At 39.6% G+C, this 19,755-nt stretch overlaps 1 long non-coding RNA gene across 2 annotated transcripts in view; it reads left to right on the top strand.

The window, feature by feature from the left end:
* LOC113989315 overlaps nt 1–17,211 on the top strand; it is a 137,071-nt gene extending 119,860 nt beyond the window's left edge. For both annotated transcript variants that reach the window (XR_005563573.1, XR_003541204.2), the window contains exon 5: nt 17,071–17,211. This is a non-coding gene — a long non-coding RNA (uncharacterized LOC113989315). The remainder of the gene's footprint in view (nt 1–17,070) is intronic.
* Nucleotides 17,212–19,755: the final 2,544 nt, after the last annotated feature.

The raw sequence follows: 19,755 nt of genomic DNA, 5'->3' as shown, positions 1-19,755 counted from the left end.
TATGGGAAGAACTAGCTCATAATTAAATGGTCTGGTATCACTTCTCATGCCTGTGTGAATCCCCTCTTTCCTCACCCGTGCTTGGGGCTATCTCTAGGTTGTGGCAGACCACTTCCCACCGGTCAGGAACTGCCCTTTGGCCACTTGGGATTTTTGAGGACACATTCATGACAGAAGCCAAAGATACAATTTCTTTAGCCACACACTTTTTGTTCCTAAATACGCAACGTAAATGCACCCACTTGTGTATGTTTTGAGCCAAGAAAGGAAAACATTTTTGACCTACATAAAGTCAAAAGAAACCTGCTCCGCAGTGGTGTTTACTCTTCAGATAAGGCAGTGGAGATGATATGAAAGAGTGAAAAGAACTGCTTAATGAGAGCAAATGAAAGGATTCAACTTGTCTTCCTTAGGAAGGAGACAAATAACAGGAAAACATGTAGGAAAAAAAAGCCTATAAATTGTAGTGGTCCTTGCAACAGGATGTTGCTGAGAGAATTAATTCAGTGTGATTAAAGATTAGAATAGGTTCTTATTTGGCTAGTGAATTTCCTAAAAATTATGTAATAGCTAAAGGCAAATATTTAAGATGAAATATGCTGTGTCTGACCTGAGATCTGCTGAACACTGATTGGCTATTAGAGATTCATTGGTTCAAGCTACTGGAAGAAGATGAGCTCCTGATCTAATCCTATGTGGTAGACAGGGTACATCTCTACCTCCTATTCTCTAGTTTGAAACACTGTGATCATTCCTGTTTCTTTGAAATACTTTCATGCATTAACAGTATTACTTATTGCTGACTGTTTCTTCTCTCTTAATCCAGTTTAAAACTGAAACCACTTTGCCTTTTGTCTAGAAATATTTTCTTTTTTTTTTTTAAATACAATTTTCCTCCTACTTTTTAAAGGGCAAATCAGTCTAATGTTATGTTCTTTTAACAGTGGAAAATATTTGGGTTTCAGTGTCCAAAGGTGTCTTCCATTGACTTTGATGACTCAAATATACTAAAACTTCAGTACTTTACACTTAAGAAAGGTACATTTTGTTTATCAAGGAATGTAACCTTTGTGTTTTTGGGGGAAATTGATTTTTTTTCCCCCAGCAGTTCTGCTGAAAAATTTCTCTCATCTTTACAATATAATTCATTATTTATTAGTTATCAATACAAAAATATATTCAGATTAGCTGTCAGATGACAACTGAATTTTATTTTTTTTTGCCTGTTATAGTAGCTTCTCAGAAGAGTGGGGTAGGTACATGGTAGAAAGGCCACTAATTGGGATAAAAGGGAGAAGTGTTAGCAGTCATTATGCTTCAGGGCATAATCTGATCACCAGCTGTAGTCAGAAGAGATCACTGTCTCTAGTATTTAACAGCAATAAATTTGTCACATTTTGATGAGGAGGTGAAGAGGAAGGGTATGTCTTTGACTGATCCAAGTATTGCAAACAGCATTGCTAGCAAAGTAGTTTTTTGATCTGAACTGAATGTGCATACGTTATACATTAGCTACCTGCCAGCTAACCAATTCTACAACTTTGTTCAAATACACATTTGCTGAGAGTGACTGTGAAAAGACAATGTTTAAAGTGAGCTCAGGCAGTGAAGCAGTCTAAGCATAAGAGACCAAGCAGCTTGTTGCTGTTGGTGAAACCAGTGGAAGGTCACTTTTTTGGAAGGTTTTGGAAATGTGAACAATATAGAATTTCTGCTTCGTGGTATTTACTGAAAGGATGTTGTTTCAGACAGAAGCTAACTTTCTTCACAGCTGTGAGCTTTCTTCACAGCAAATTGCAGGCTGCTTCCCTCTTCAGTTGGCAGAAGAGATTTTTCTTCTGGAGAACATCTCCAGGGAAATGTAAGTGGAGAAGGGGAAGCTTATTATTTAATTTTATGTGTGAATTGGATTAGTTTTTCTTGTAATCGATAGGAACAGTATTATCCCACTAATTTAAAAGGGTACCATAGGAAAACCTTAACATTATTAATACTGAGATTAAAGTTCTTCATCCTATTTTTTCTCTAAATCTACTTCAACGTTTTTCTTTAGTTTGCTTCTCCTTGGGAAGGGTGAAAATGAGAAGCAGTTAGAGGCCTTGTCCACTTCTTGAGCTGAACCTGAACTCCTTTTCAGTTTCAAAGAAGAGAGGATTAACATTTGTGTAACTCACTGCCATGACAGTGTTACAATTTATAGTGGCAAGTCAGAAATACCAACAGGAAAACCCCAGAAAAGGAAAGCCTTTTGCTCCCAGTGTTGAGGTGATGGGGTTTGAAGGCTGGGGTGAATGAGTGAATTACCAGTGTGGCTTAGCACTGACACGAGTGCACTCCCAGGTTTCTGGTTTGGTTTGTCATGCTGGACAGTGGCTTCACATTGTTCCATATCAGCTTCAGGGCCTGGGCAAGGGAGCATGATGAAGTGGGGGTTGCTAAAGTTTTGAGGAATATGCAGCTGCTGAGGAAGGTACTTAAATTTCAGCCTTGAAGCCTGAAATGAAGGGGAAAGACACGAGGAAAATGGGTGAGATACGCAGCTTGACTAGGCTGTGTATGCCATGGGGAACAGAAGCCTGTGTGTAATTCAAATTATGGTTACAGGCGGACAAGCATGTGTAAACAGTAATCCAGTATAAGGTAAAAAACACCAGGGAAAGAAGAAGGCTGGACAGATTACAGATGGAATTAGAGAATGCAAAAAAAGTGATAAGGAAAGCAAATGCTGAGATGAAAGGAAGATTGTATAGGAGGATAAGAGAGATAATGAGAAATGTTTCCAGGGTGTAAAGGCCACGAGGTCAGTGAAGGAGAACATAAGGCCTCTAAGACATTGCAAAGGTAATTTATAGTCAGAAAACATTTCTAAATGTAATGTATGCTGTGGCTTCATACTCACAAAAGGAGGACAGGGGACAGATGCCACAGACGGACATAAATTTCCCCAGAGAGGAATAAGAAATATGGGGAAGGGGGAAGGTGTCAGCCTGACACAGAACTGCCTTGTGACCTTCGAAGACTGGCAAACAGTGTCAGGATGGGATATTAATTGAGAAAAATAATGTCTTATCATTGTGCCAGCTGAACTGAAGAGAGCTGAAAGCAAAACCAGTCTTTCATTTTGGGCCACTACTAACGTGTCTGAGTGGCTTCTGTGCAGCATCCTGTGGCCTCACAGGAACCAATTTGTCTGTAAAGCGAACTTTATTTTTGCCAAATGTGGGTGAAAACACTATAAAATGCTTCTGAAGTCACAGCTAGCTTTAAGTTACTCAGTTTTTATATGTCTTGTTTTCCTGCAGTTCTGAAATAAGGGAAATACTTAACTGTTGTGGGGAATATGTTTAAGGCAATGATGACTTCCCATGGTACTAATAACCACCAGGGCTCCAAGCCAAGATGTTTTTACTCATTGAGAAATAATTGTGACTCTATCAGTGTGTATAGGAAACTTTCTCATGATAGGAAAGTAAGAAATACACCTCTAAGCCTTAGTCAAATTACCTTTAAAATATTACATTTTGCTATTTACCTTCTACACATCTTCCTGGGTATTCATAGAACAGATCTTTTCTTGAAAAATCCTGGGGCTTGACTCTTAGCTGGTACAAGTCAGTATTGCTACAATGAATGGAAAATGGAGTTTGATGCAATACTCTAAGTATGTTTATGTGTCATTTTGCTGTTCCTAAGGCCCTTATAAAATCTCCCTATGGTTTCCAGAGCTGTTTTCTCAGTCTAGACTTATGAGGTCAAATTCTGTTTTTATTAAGTCCTTTCTCAACTATTGTCTGACAATTTTTAATAAAGAATTTATCTGAAAATGAAGAATCTCTAAGGATGGGAGTTACTGGATCTGCCTCCTGCACCAGGTGTTCTCTCCATTCCTTGCATAAGACAGGGAGTGTCTTGGGAATAGGATACAGCTGTGCTTTGTTCTGCTCAGTTGTTAGCTGGTATGACGATACTCACTCCAGCAGCACAACACAAAATGCAAGGGAGTTGAGAGAGCTACAGATGGCTCTTCCTTTTACCTGGGGCCACACAGATGAATGAAAAATCCAGTCTAGAGTTGATGAGGCAACAGGAAATTTTTCATGTTCTTCACTGTGGGTAGGTTAGAGCCTGTACCACCAGATCATATAGCCCTTGCTTTGGTGAGTGTTTCTTCCCATGATTATTCCTGTTTGCTCCTGTGGGGGTAACGTGTGAGCCAGTGCATGCTCACTCGTGTGAACAAGGGTGATGTGCTCTGTCCCATAAATAGTTGTGTGATTAATCATTCCTGTAGTGAGGGAACATCTAAGTCAATTGCCTCAGTTGAATGTAGCTCGCAACATCCATTCTCAAATTCAGTTACTGCTTATTTGACACAGCATTTAAATTAGAAGCACATTTTCTTGGAGACCTCTATGGGCATAACCAATCCCAGAGTACTGAGAACACTGACAATCTCCTTTTAAAGCCCTGCTCACTGGTGATGTGGGCAAAAAGCACAACTGTTAGCTTTGCACTGCTTAAAATTAACATATGTGAGGCCTGGGTAGATTACAGATTGGCCAGCCTATCCCAGGATATCAGGTGGTGTCAGGTTGTGGAATGAGGCACTGGAACCTGCTTGTGTCATATGGTGAAATTATTAGTAAAAACTTTTTTGTTTTTTTTGCCTACCACTATCCAAATGATTGTCTGTCATGGCTTGGACTTAGCACAGCCCAGGGACTCTTCCCAGTGATATTTTTGGATGCATTCACACTGTTTCAGAGACAGAGAGTTAAATGGCATAGATGTGATCTGTTTCATACCAGTTGTCCTCAGTGCCTGAGAATGATCAGAGGTGTTTTTCATTACTAGTGGAGGCAAAGCTTTATCTGTCAGTGAACAGCATAGCACAACTTTAAGAGGATGGTACAGAGGACCTGACTTTTATTTCATTCCAGTCTTGCGCTAGTGTCACTATTAGTAAATTCATTTTTGTTCTGCTACAAAAGAAAGAGAATGTGGCTGTGAAGACAGGTTTCCATAGAAAACATTCTGCAGTCTAGTGGTCAAAGCATGAACATCCCCTTGGATAGACATCTACAAGAAGGGAGAGGTCTGTATCAGTTCTGAGGTGTCTGACTGTTTGCTATGACAAGTGGTACATCTGGAGATGTCCCATTGCAAACAGAATGTTTTGTAGTCTGTGTTACTTATGTAAACATGAGAATGAGATGCCGTTGAATCTTGCAGTCATTGGAAGGCCTTGAACCTGCTTTTTCGCTGCCTGCTGCTCCAAAACTCTGTTATCTCAAATTTTAGCTAAGGTATATCTCATTGCTGGTGTGACAGGAGCCTTAGAAGCCTGAAAAATCCCAATTTGAATCTTAGGGATATGAGGCTTCCCAACATGGCCTTCTAGGGCTGGCAGAGAACTGGGAACACAGCACCCTGGAAATGATGATTGAGCTGAGCTGCAGAACTTGAGCTTTCAGGAATCACTCAGCTTTGAAGTGTTTAATTAATTCTTGTATAATTTTATTTTTACAGAAATTAGATGTTTCCTGTGGAGTGGAAGTTCCAAGTTTATGGCTAAAAAGATTCTAACTAAAAGTTGAGCAGAAAACAAAAGGATAACAACCAAATTATGCTTGCTCCTAGTTGGCATACTAAGCAAGTCACTCAGCAGAGGACACCAAAGAAGAAAGCAGTGAACACTAGACAGTGCTTGATTAAAAAAACCTTGCTGGGAACATTTATGGGTGGGCGGGGGGTGTCTGTTAATGCAACAGAGGAAGCAGACCAAGATGGGCTTCCTGACCCATGTCTATCTTAAAATTTCCTATGTAATCTCCATAGACGTCTCCTTCAGTGTGAATGTACTTTGGCCAGTAGCCTTGAGGTTTATTAACACCATGGAAAGTAATTATTGCCTTGTCCACACTCCCCATGGTGGTTATTGTTTAAGTATTTCCCTTATCCTGGATTGCAGGAAAAGAATCCACTTCATAAATCTACTGACAAACAGTTATGCTGCAGCAGCTCGGGAAGTGCAATATTCTCTCTGTGCTAATTTCAGTAAAACAGCACGTTTTTGTAAATGAGCTAATCCACAGAAAGTGACAGAATGTTACATTGCAGAGGCCTGGCTGAGCTAATGGTACAAAATGAAAGAATGTTTTCACTGCCTGTCCTCTGAGTTCAGTTGGCATAATAAAATGCTGTTTTCCCCAGTAGAATATATGCCCTTCTACTTTGCTTCTCTGTCATAATAAATGACTGGCCTGGAATTAAATGGGTTGTTCCTGAACACGGGATGTTAGTGATGGAAAAGACCTGTTAGATCACACTGGCCATCTCTTTGCCAGTACAATGCTCCTTACCTTGCATTTTGTAATGCTCTTTCTAATTTAGATTTAAAAGTCTCAAGAAGCCAGCCTGCCAGTGCTCTCCTTACAGGTCTTTTGCTCAGCTTCAGACTGTGAACTTGTAAGCAAAGACAGTCCGGTTACAGACGCTTAATGAAGTAGCCTGCTGTAATTATGAGGAAAAACACATTAACCTGCCCCAACAGCAAAATACAGCATGTAAACTTAAATTACAGCTGATGTAATAACAAAGAAACCTTCTCAATACCACGTGTTAACGTGGTTTATTCCTTGACCAGGTTGAAATAAGAACTTTTAAATAATCTCCTCAGATAACTGAGAATCAGGGTAACAGTGCTGCTCACAGTAGTTGGAATGTTTCCTCTTGCTGTTGGTCTTCCTCATTTCATCCTACGACTCCCACCTATATCTCTGTGAAGAATAGGTAATAATTTCCATTCCTGTGGGGTTAATATGTCCAGAGACTGCAAAAACATCCATGGCATTGTTTCACTTCCTAGAAGGTCCAAGTTCCCTGCTTTGCAGAGTTGTGGCAGCTCAGAAGTTGTCTCTACGTGTCCTCGCTGGCAGGTTTTTGCCTGGCTATAGAGCCTTGATTCAGGTCTGAGAAAGGGTGACACAGGCTTGACTGTGGCTTACAGCCTTTTAAATCAGTGTTTAACACAGGTTTAAACTATATAATGAATAATAAAGGCAGAAACTGACTTTCATCTGGGAATGTATGTCTTTCAATTGAATGCCTCATTCTGTGTCATGAAATGTGCCTCAATGTACACTGTTAGACTCTTGGGTCTAGAGTAGCCCATTGTGTCTGGTTAGGATGAAAATTCAGAGGAATTTAGTACAGAAAGCAAATACGGGGATTAAATCTCCATGAAGTAGGTGTGATTAAGAGCATGTCTGGATTATAACTAAGCCTGAGGTAGAAATGGAAATGGCTCAAACACAACCCCCCAAAGATGGAAATCTTTGGTAGTGAATCTCCAATAAGTCCGGTTCATGGAAAGCCACTACTAGGTAGTGCTGGCAAAGAGCACCCCAGTCAATATTTCATACTCCCCAGCAGATCTGTGTCTGGCTGCAGCTGAAGTACTGAGGCATTGCAGTTCTTCCAGAAAGCAACAAAACAGCCACTCAGGGCTGCAAGGCTCCTGAAAACAGAGCCCCATCATTAAAATCTGCGTAGAAGTTTCTACACTTCAGTGTTCCTGCAGTTTTCTTTTTTCCCCCCCTTCTCATTAATCTCATGTAACTTCGGAGTGACTCCAAAGAAAATGATGGAAATGTCTCTAGATGAAACTGCTGTAAATGAGAATGAAACCCAGTCTCTATATGATTCTAGAAGGTTCTTTGTTTTCTGACATAACTTTAATTGTAAAGCAGCACATTGTGTCCAAGCTTAATGGGTCTTTGTAGTAATTTTTAAAGGTTTAATTATAACTATGTGCATCACAAGCTAGCTGTCTCCAGAAAACTGGCTTTGAAAAAGATGACATGTTTAGATGCCCTTTCAGTAAGGCAACTGAGGATTTTGTCAGTTGTGGTTCAGTAGTAGAGTTGCCACCAATACATCTTGGACTTCATGGTTTTGTATGTTAGACCCTTAAAAAACTTTTCTGCCTCTTAAAAAAGTCCCTTAACTTGAGGCGACAAGTGTTTTAATCAGAATGAAATGAGTGACTGCCATTCTCATCTGTAAGGGACTGCACTGTGTCATTAGTTTGACCTTTAGTTTTATGCAGACATGTCAGATAACCAGTATTACAAAAGCTTTATTTTCTTTTTTTCATCACTGAGTCTTGGTGTGTTCATTCGAAGATCCCTGAACCCAATATGGTAAATATAGAAATAAGTGGCTTGATAAACTCTGACTTTAAAACTACAGCAAATTAAAGAAAAAGCTCAAACACCCTGTAAACCTTAAAGTGAGATGACTACTGCAGTAATTGAATGGATTTAGTATCCACTAGGGAAGTTTCTTTCCTTAAATTAAACTTAGTGTAACCTTAGTTTTCCTGTGTTTAGAAGAGCTCTGTGGTGATGAAGTTTGTGAATTGCGGCAAAGCAGTGATGAGCACATAGGAATGTCACCCTCTGCTGGGATTCAGGATGTGGATTTTCTTCATGAAAAGTCTTAGTTGTTTCCTATAGTGAACTTGTTAACCCTGAGTGTGTTTTATTACCCATGGTACGAGAGAATTCGTGTCTGATTGGGCTCTTTTAAAGATCAGAAAATTGTAAACTAAGTTTCTTATTCCTACAGAAAAGAATTTATTTAGCGTTAGGTTATCAGTAAAGTCAAAGGAACATGCTAAGGACCATCAAGGGCTTTTAACTTGTGCTGTCTTGTGTACTAGCTTCATGCTAGTCTTACTGGAATCACTATTTTGTTTGGAACACCATGGTGATAGATCTAGCTTTCATTTCTCTGATCCATGTATTTTGCCATACATTTGTCAAATTGACACGGCCTGGCCTGACAGGTGTGCCTGATATAAAGAAGGTTTCTCATATATTTTATGTTGCTGATTAGAAAATTGGAATATTCTTGCCCTCACTTGCAACCTGACCATTGGAAAAAAAAAAATCAGTCACATCATTTCTGACTGCAGCAAGTTTGTGAATCCACTGATAATTGTGAAAGCAGTTGCCCCAGGCAACTACTAGTGGAATGACTGACAGCAGTTTGGGGTTTTGGCATTGTGGAGAGCTGTTATTGCAGACTCATTTCACATATATTAAAGGTTTGGGGGATAAAGAAGACCCTTCACAATTACTTTCTTAACCTTTTATTTCCTTCAAAAATCTGTATATCATTCTATTCCTTTTTCTGTTGTTTCTGGAGGAAGTGACAGGGACATCTCAAACATGCTCTTCATTTTGTGTAGTGAGGTTTCCATCAATTCATGCAGTAGTGGTGATGCTGTTGGAACTGGAGTGCTCTAGCATATTCTCTAGTGTTCACTTACACTCTAGTGTACCTGAAGGACCCTTAACCCCACAACTTGTTCGCTTTTGTCAGTTATATATCAGCTAGTCTAATAAAAGCTATTAGCTCTTCCTACAAACTCTCATTTATCTAGATATTATTATCAGTTGTGGCAGCTTGTATGGCAGTAGCACATAAGAGCAATAGAGTGTTTCTGCCATAAATACGATGGTTAAAGAGGAAAGAGAGGCATCACAGGTAAAGTACATCCTTTAAGGATGCCAGCAGAGCTGAAAGTTGAACTTATGTCTGCTGAATCTTCATCCATGGCCAAGCCAAAGGTACATGCTGCTTTCCAGGAACATATAGAGATTAGCAAGCTCTGTTGTTGAGCAAACAGGAAATTCACTCTCAAATGCAGAATGTGTAAGGGATCAAAAACATCTATAGATAAGTTCCGTTCTCACAGGTTTTTGTTTGTTTTTCTGTAAAGTTGAAATGTTTTGTTCATATGTATTTCAGCCAGCAAAAAGCAATTGTAGAATTCGAAGTGACATTTTAATTTTGAAATCTTGTTTTCAAAAGGATTAATCACCTCCAAAATGAAATAGATTGTTATTTCAGATTGAGACTAATCAAATACTTCTAGGTAGCCAAATACATACTTGTTGTTTTGTTTTAGCAATCACGATGGGCCTCATAATACTTTGCTCCTGTGTCTTTTTCCACTCCCTGCTCCTGTATCATTCTGACCAGTTCATATTGCTTATATCATTCCTTTACACTGTTCAGGCAGATCCTTGTAGCAGGGATTGGTAGTGAGATGGAAATTTGAGGGTGTCGTCAGACTGGATCGAAATGGCTCTCCTTTAATGGTGTGTATGAAATAGGTGGGTGTATTCAGTTCAGTTTCTGAACATGCCCACACTACAAACTGTTTGGTTTTGTGTTTCCCACCCTGTGCAGGCCAGCAGCAGTCATGGTCTTCAGACCCAGAGCTGAGGAGGATGATGAGGCTTCTCTGTATCTTCTTCACACCAAGCTTTCAGGCCTGTATGGTCATGAGTGTCGTGGTTCGGGGAAGTGTTAAACACTGTTTCATTAGCAGGGAGCGGTATTTCACACCCTGTGTGTTGAACCAATTTCAGGGGCAAATAAAGCTGGACTGTAATACTGGACTCCAGGCTGTGAGGAAAGAGGCACTGGACTCAATTCAGAAACTGTGTGAAAGTCAAGGATCCTCTTGAGCTTGATGCCTTGTTCACAGCTATTCCTTGTTTCTACCTCCTTCCAGAGGTAGATACTCTCCCACTAGGGCACTGCAAGGTGCACCTTAGTATTTTTCCATTCTCTCCTGCAAACAGAGGGGACAGCAGCAGACACTTAAGTACTGAAATGCTCTTTATGTAGGTGCCTGTCTTGCAAGGAACTGTGGGTTATTTGAAATCTACTAGATGCTTATTTTGATGGATTTGAGCACCTGTCATGAATGATTCCATGTAGTATTAAGTCTCTGAAGCATTTGTAGCAAGAATGAACATGTTTTTGAGGACATAAATCACATCTACAACTTTGCTGGATAGCAAGAGAAATCAACGTTTCCAATGATGCCTGGGCATTTTGCTAGACTGGTCTGGTTCACATCTGTGAATTCAGACCCCCTCTGCTGCCATGTCATGTGTGAATTCCACAGCAGACACTTATATCTTGCAAGCTTAGCACCTTTGATTTGGTGGCAATACTTTGCATAAGCCTTTGGAGTTTGGTATCTCCGTACTGTACACTCAGTAAGCCCTAATATTTGTAAGGAGGATGTGAAAGACAAATCAAATTAATTTCAAGTAACAAGAAGTCAAAAAACGTGTCTTCCCTTATTTTCTTTCCTGTTTGCCTAAGGATTATTTATTGTGTTTGCCTTGATTCCAGCCACTTAATTTTTCCAAACAGATGCAGCTGATTGATTAATGGCATTTCATGTTTAAAGTCAAAAGTGTCAGCAAGACTCTTGCACGCCTGTGTCATTCTCTCCTAGAACAATAGCTTCGGCTGAGAAGCAGGGACTTGTGCCAAGTATTCTTGAGGATAGGAGGTCACGTGCCACTTTTCTGCTAGGAGACAGATATATATAAGGACAAGGGGAGGCAGGAGTTTGGGGGCTTGGAGGGCTAACTCTGTTCTAATAATAGGTGGATCACATGGTTGCTAAGTCACCTACAACAAGGCTTAGTTTGTGGAGGTGAATCAAAGTGTCGGGAATTAAGGACATTTCTTCGACTATCCTATGACACACAAAAATAGGCCAAGGGAAATACATATGTGATGAAGAAAGCATCGACTGTCTAGGCCAAAACTCGTCAGAGGAACAGCGGGACTTCATTTCTCTCACCTGTTTTTGTGATTACTCTTCTCTTATTTTTTAATAATCCTGCATGTGAAAATAGCATACAGGTGATCCAGGTTCTCACCTAATACGTAATATAATGTATTTGCTTACAGTAGGGTAGAGACCAGGGACTTAGCTGTTGGAAACAGCTATAGCTTGACTGATGCCAATTACCCCAGTCAGGATCAGTCCTATCTGCTTAGCCTGGTGTGGGAACTGGGTGAAGAGTTGCAAATGGAGAATTACGTACTCATGCACCACATTGGAAACCTATTGCGTATTCTAGTGTCAGTAATAGAAAGCATCTATATTTATGGATCAAAATGAAACTGGCATAGGCTCCCCTTTGACAGCTGTTTCAAATATAGGGCTCATCATGTTGTAATTCTTTCCCAGTGTACGCTTAGAAACATGTAAAACACCGAGAAGCCTGAGACCCTATTGTTCTCTTCTGCGCATTCTGAGCATTCTGTGTAAATGTATCTCGGATCTTGAAGGCCAGATTCCTAGATACTGAAGTCAGAGACCAAGCTTTGTTTTTTATTGTCAATGGCATTAATCAACAAGTGGGGAGTCCCTTTTGTTTCCCTGACCTTCCGTATGTTTTCCCAGCTTCATATGCTAGGGTTCAGAGGAAACTTCCTCTGAAACTATGAGCCACTAGAGGCCTCCTGAATACTTGAATTGATTTTGCTTCCAGGAAGACAGTCTCCTAAAAAGTACATCAGGCTTATAGAAGAAAATGATTCCCAGTTTGCCAAGCCAGGCTGACACACAGTGTGGCGAGGGTGAGCAGAAGATAGCACAGCTGAAATAAAGAACAGAAATGCACTTGAAATTCAGCTCTTAAAATAAAACCCATGTAATATTGAGTCACGGTGAATTACTCATTTCTATTTAGCCTTTATCTGTTGCAACCTGATTAGAGAGAGAAACTACATTCCTTTATTCAGGCATGAGGCCAATATTCATATTAGTCATTTTTGGCCAAAATAAATTTTACAAACTTTGGTCAAAATGCTTAATCCAATAATGCAAATGTAGGGACTCTTTAAATAAACCACCCCATAGCGATCTCTCTGTTTATTTTTCGTTTACATCCTCACACCTTCTTTCTCTCTTCCTGTAGCTCTTTTTTGCCGTTGCACCAGCCTCATTTGTGTTTACCTCTTTTGCATAAGCGTCCATTGCAAAACCCCCATGGATATCAGAGCTACTTCGATGACACAGTTGATGCTTCCTCTCTGAGCTATGCCAGGTTTGCCCATTGATCCAGGAGCATGTTCCTGTTCATTAATGCAAGGTCACCCCTAATTCCCTCCTTCTGCTCTTTACCTCTCAGCCCTCAGGGGGGCAGATACTTGGAGGAGAAACCCGTTTGCTTTCTGTGTCAAGAAGCTGGTTGGTAGCTTGCTGCTAATTACTTTGGCTACAATAATTCTTAACCCGATTACAGTGATACAAATTAAAGCACTCTTGGCGAAGGGCAGCTAAATCCACGTCAGACACCAGAGCCTTGGTTTATTTAGGGACATCTCATTTCTTCTGATCTTGTTACCCAGTTTTCCATCTTCTTTGGGTAATCCTGAGTAAATCTTTCTGCAGTGGAAATCAGCACCATACACATAGGCCCAGATTATTAGAAAGACCTTTGAAATTGTCTCATGAGGTTCATCCTGCAACCCTTTGGGAAGGTCAGGTCCTCCCATCCCAAAGGATGAAGAACAACTAATGATTTTGAGAGCTCCCAATTGTGCATTTTTACAGGGCCTAATTTTCAGAGATGTTGCCTGCACCCCATCCTTAAAATCATCCTCTGCAATGTGTTTCAGTGTTGGATCACCAAAACAACTCACTCTTGCTAAAAATAGAGGTCTATGTACTTGTACAGTCTTTGGCCTTTGCTTATGCAAATTGAACAGTTGTCAGATAACCTTGTTCCCAGTACCTTGTGTGCAAAAACATTGTTTTCCTTTCTGCATTCATTGAAAAATGTGGTCTTTTTAAAGAAATGTGTGTTGGGATGTGGAAAAAATTATTTCCTTGATAAACTGGCACCATCTTCTATAGACAAACAGCTTCTTTCTGCATCCATTTTCTTTGCTGTGGTGGGGACACTTTTTGTTCAGTTTGTTAATGAGACCATGCTGGGAGATAGGAAGTTGGACTCCTCTCTCTCATATGTTGAGCTGGGTCAGGGAAGCTGAATTTCAGAACTGCTATGGTCAGGTGCTATAAACTATGAAGTACTTCTGCTAAAATAGTGTTTCCAGTATCCTGTGAATAACATACTGATCACTGAATTAGTTCCTTAGTGAGAAGGAAAGAAACAAGATTAAAGAGAAACCTGGGAATAGATTTAGTTCTATTTTACTTCTTTTACTCTGGCATTTATCAAGCTGAACTCCCCACAAGTCAGAACTATATAAATATTGAGTAAAGACTGCAGGATTTAACAGTCAGTTCATGTCACATAATTATTAGCCTCTGGCAGCGTCTTATTCACTTGTAAAGCCACTAACATGAATGTATTGTACCAGATAACAATATTGCCTGGTATTTTATTTAGCGGGTCTATTCTGTTGCAGCTTCTTTTCAGAACACCTCAGCTGTACAGTATGCAAAAACCAGAATATACATTTTCTTTACAGTAAGGTACTACGCTACAGTACAGTTGATCTCAGTTTGCTTAGCCATGATATAACCTTCTCTGATCTAGTTTCACATATCTTCTGTGAAATTAAACACTGCTGTTCACACTGTATTACATAAACATAAGAATATTTTACAAGGTGGCTTGAAAAGGCCATGTAGTGTGGTGTAACCTTATACTTAGTTTTTTCCGATGAGTTTAATACAGTTCTGGACATAATTCATTGATTTATGTGCGGTTTTGGGTAGAATGCACTGTATAGCTAAGAAGGCATTGAATGCATTTAGTGAACTGGGACTTTCAGGTAAAATAAAGCTCCCTCCAAATAAGGCTGAACTTGGCATGACAGGAAGGTATCCACTGCCTTGCTGAGAGCCTGTGCTTACATCTTACATGTGTCTGCGTTAGCCCTTTGTAAACTTCCTGACTCATTTTCCACAGATTTGTGTTTCTAGGTGTTAGGAGTAGAACTGAAAAGTTGAGACCAAAATCTGTAAACTGTGTTTGAAGAATTAGATATATAAACCCATACCTAGTGCGTTCAAAAAAAACACCAAACCACTAACTCCTGTTTTTTTGTGCAGCTGCTGTGCTCTCTGAAACAGAGCTTCAGACACCTCTGGGAACAGGTGACTTCTACTTGCATATGTAGACATGGGCTTCAAGTTTCTAATTTTAGATGTTTGAGATATTTGACTCAGCACCCCATTTACTCTGCACCAGAGCTCTCAGGACATATTCCTGTGAGCATTTGTACCCAGCCTTGGTGTGGTTGTGTTCACCTCTTCCCTCTGTTGGTTCTGCCTGACTCGTGGCTCTAGGCTCTCCTGCGGTTTACAGATGCTGGTTCTGATGATGTCAGTGATTTCTTGTGACCTTGTCAAAGCCAGTAGGCTCCTGGGCAGGCCAGGATCCATCTCCCAAAGGAAAGTTGCGAGAGGTCAGATATTCCACTCCTGTCTCGCTGAGCTCATCCATCCAACTTCTTCTTTCCTTTTTTTTCCCCCCCTCCTGTCCCTTTTTGTTTGGTTTGACCTTGGTCACTGATGACAAGGCTGCTTTTCCTGCCAAACCAATCAATAAGCTAAACAGAGAGAAGATGAGTATTTAGAATATGGGAAGCCAAACTCAAACACAGATAGGTTATCAGCCTAGCCCAGAGCAGACTTCTAAGCAAATATTTCATTAACAAATTTTTCATGGCAACTTGCATGTTAAAAGAAAAAAAAAAAGCAACAACAGGAGAGGGAACAGTAAAGGGGATAAAGTGAAAGAACTGGGCTGGAGCCATAGGGCTTAGGCTGTTGCATTGCTGTCTTTGGTTACCAGTACTTTCCACAACACACTGCTTCTCCCTAGAGAAATGGTAAGCAGGAAGGGTGAAGACCTTGCACAAATGGAGCTTTGAAAGCCTGCTCTGTGCCGCTGCACCCTCTGCTTTCCTCTCAGTGAAAGGCTCAGGGTGGGTGTGTAACGATACCATGTGTTTATGGTGGAGCGACATTCTGGGCACAGGCTAAAATTTATAACTGTTTAATCCTTGGACCTCTGGCAAGGGTTGTATACATTTTCTGTTAACAAACAGGAGCCTGAGCCAGTTTATCAATAAGTTCCCGGTTAGCTTAGTGACCTGTAGAAAATATATTTGTAATATTGCAAAACCTTGTGAAAACATATCCACAGACCTCACTTCAGTGCCTCTCTCACCTCTTCCATGTGAGACTGAGCTTTTTTTTTTTTTATGTATTATTGCCCTTCATGTAAAACAATAAACACAAATTAATGCATCTTGTGCAGACGGGGATATTTTGCAGCATTCTTAGCATAGATTAAGAAACCCTCACTTTCATATGTCACAGGAATGATGAACAGAGACTTAAGCATTTTTTTGTCTTGACAGCTATTTTGAAAGGTTGACTGAAGGGCAGGAAAGTTGCTAAATAACTTTACAAATATTGTAGAGGAGAAAAATATAGGTCACTAAGCAATAAACTCCCTACATCCTTCTGGCTAAGGAAGAGACTGTGAATATCCATCCACCTTTTACTAAAATGAGACCAAAATTCAAATCCAACATAAAGCATTACAGCTTTAAGTACTGAAAATATTTATTATTTTTATACCAGTAATCCAATAGCATAATCTCAAGAACATCAGTGCTCCAGGAATGTCTAGAAACACAATGGATTTGCCTTTATTCCTTTATCCAGATGTTTCTATAAAATACTCTGGATACTAGGAATCTGTAGGGGAATTAAAGATTTATTTTTAATACTTGAAAAACTTGAATTTCTAATAACTATGATCCTTTAAAATGTTTTAACTGTGGATGTAACATGCTTTGACTCTTTGATGAGCTTTCCTTATATCTTTTAGCTTGCTTTCCAAATAATGGACAACTATTTCTCATAGGCAAGATAGTCACAGGACACAGACACTTTAGTGATATCTGTGAATATGAGAATTAAACTAAGTGTTGGCTTTCATTCAGAAATTTATCCTTATTCAGCAAAACTGATTAGATTTTGTCTGTACAGCACTGTGTAGTTATACCTGAGCTAGGGAAGGAATCACCAGCATATCAAATAAATCTATTTAAGCATCTATTTAGCCATCCCTGCTTATTGAGGACTATTGCAGGGTGGAAAGTCTTCCTATATTATGTTACAGTCTGTAATGTTGTAATTTTATCTCATTTCTGAAATAAGATTAAACCTCTTTTTTTTTTTTTTTTTAGTTACAGATACAACACTATGAATATGATTCCTGAGCCTTGTCTGCAATAGTCATGTAGCTTCCAGATAGGAAATGAACACCAGGACCCTTTCAGGATCCGTATAGTAGATGTTGAAACAATATAATTTCTACTGTTTATAAAGCATTATGGATTTAATGACTTGTTTAATAATAAGACAGGTGTAATAATCATGCAGCATTTTATAGGCAGACATCTCTAAAGATACAACATTCCAAATAGCAGATAAGAAACTGATTCTCTGAGGAAATCCAATGTAGAAACTTCACTGTATGTCAATATCCGGTTTCATTTTGGAGTTTTCTATCATTTGTCTGCACCTAGAAATCTTGGACACTAGCTAGTGGAGCACTAGCTAGTATGTTATGTAACTGTTCTAATATACTTCTAGATTTCTAAATCTGGTGATAAAGAGATGTTTTTAATGTAAACATAATGAAGTAGGAAATAAAATCTTCATCACAATTTCTTCAGCTTATGAATTTAGTTTATGAATTTGTGAATTTAACATCAGTTTGGGTCAATCAGTTTTCTTTTTAATGGCAATATAGAAATTTAATAGATATGATCCAGAAGTGGGATTAAAAAAATTAATCAAAAGCGATGAGTAAAAAAATCCCAAAAAATGCTGGTTGTCAGTTTAAAAGTAGTGTTCTGGCCAAAGCCATGGACTTGGTGCAGGAATTGCTGACTGAAGCACTTTGGTTTCCTAAAACACAGATTAGTGGCTCACGATAGTTTCTTTTGGCCTTAAAATCTGTCAATACATCAATTAGGCAGGTCATTGGCAAAGGAAGAACAATTTGGTAAGGATTGTGAGTGGGAGGGAGGTGAGAGAAGAAAAGAGTGTAGAGAAATTGGTTGTAAAAACACAGATACTGACAAGAGAACATGGGACACTTGATACCATTTTGGTGATCCAGTTCCTGCTACCTCAGTTTTCCTTGATGACTTTGGAAGCTTTTGTGCATGTCTGTTCCTCTCTTCTGAAAATCCTGATAAAAGGCCTACCTTAAAGCCATGGCATGTGGATGAACCAGATCAGAGCAAGACAGGAATTCCCTTTGTTTGCAGATCCTCCTGAGCAGTGTTGGTGACTAGGCTGCGTCTGTGGCTTTTTGATCTGAGGTGTTTCTGGTCAAGAGATAGGCATTTTATTTGTTGCATTAAATACTTTTTCATTATGGAAGGGAGATGCCTTACTTTCATCTGCAACTGCAAAGATGAACTCTATCCTACAGCTTTAAGGTTTGACACCATTAGTTCCTTATCACAATCAAGCAATTGCTCGCCACTTCAGCACATGGTGCTATTGCTTACGTTGTCCTTTTACAGGCAACCTTCCACCACGATGCAGTCTTAAGACACGTCTGTAAGGACCAGAGGCAGAGATGTCAGTAGGGGCATGCCTACACCTCTGCATTGCCACCTCCCCTACTCCTGGGGCAAATCAGAAAGAGGAAGGCAGTCAACTGTAGCAAAAACTGCTCTCTGCAGCAAGACACCAGGCTTTTCACAGTTTTCGGGTGGAGGCAACCAAAGGCAGACAACTAAATCTTTCCTCTTTTCTCTCAGTCTGCAAGAAGACTATATGGCAAATACCCAGCTGATATGTTGAGAGTGCCTCCTGAATTCACTTCAGAGTGCTTCTGTTCAAAATGCAGTAAATCATCAAATTCAAGTCTGCCCACAGACCACACAGTGAATTAAGAATGCTCTGCATGTAATACTGACTTGATCTCATCTTACACATACCCCAAAGCAATAGCAAGGGGAAAATGCTGTGAAGCATTTTTTCCTTTGTTAGTGCCCTCAGGGCTCAATCTGAACTTTGTAAGAGACAAAAAAGAATAGCTAGGAAAAAATGGTGAATTTCTGCATGCCATAAGGACTGGAGGAGCTTATGCTGTCATCTCTTTCTGCTGTGAGGGGGTGCACAGATGTGACAGTGAGTAGGGCTTTTCTAGCCACACTCAAGTCAAACATGACCCATATTGCATCTCTTTTAACAACCATCTTCCACAGGAGGTAGGAAGATACCATCTCCGTTGAAGATTTTTTTTTAATGCACTTCTTAGGCTGTTAATAAGATTGTGCTGCTTTTTTTAATTTTCCTTTTTTTTTTTTCTTTTACCCAGAATTCTTTATTTTCTATTATCTATTTCATTATTCAAAGGTACTCTCTGCTGAATTGTCTCTCCCCATACACAGCTGAATGGAGAATGAAGGCTTTGGGGTAGGGACCATGTTCCCTCTTGCGTTTAGGTACAAGTGGCTCTCTATGTCTGGAGTTCCAAGAAAAGGACTACTATAAACCACATCAATAAAAACAATCTTTGGGAATAACTGCAGCATGATATCTCACATGGAAAGTCTATGAAAGAAAGGGTAGGCTGCTTTCAGAAAATTATTCCTTATGAAAATCTGTATTATTTGCTAGTACACTACACTATGAATCTGAATGAAAGCTTCTGCAAATTGTTATCTGACTGTATGAGGGTGTTTCAAGATATTACCACAAAGGGCAGGACTAGGTCTCAGAATTCAAAGCATCAGAATGTATTTGAAACCTGAAAATTTGGTTTCTCAAATTTTTCTACTTTACATAGATTTTTCTGTGGCGCAGAAAAAAATAAGGCTGGGAAGAGGGATGGGAAATAATGCTGA

The sequence above is a fragment of the Pipra filicauda genome, unplaced genomic scaffold, assembly GCF_003945595.2.
Source record: "Pipra filicauda isolate LSUMZ 115617 unplaced genomic scaffold, ASM394559v2 scaffold221_size1283894_pilon, whole genome shotgun sequence".
Classification (NCBI taxonomy): domain Eukaryota; kingdom Metazoa; phylum Chordata; class Aves; order Passeriformes; family Pipridae; genus Pipra; species Pipra filicauda.
The sequence above is the reverse complement of the archived record's forward strand: the minus strand, read 5'-3'. Positions and strand labels throughout refer to the sequence as shown.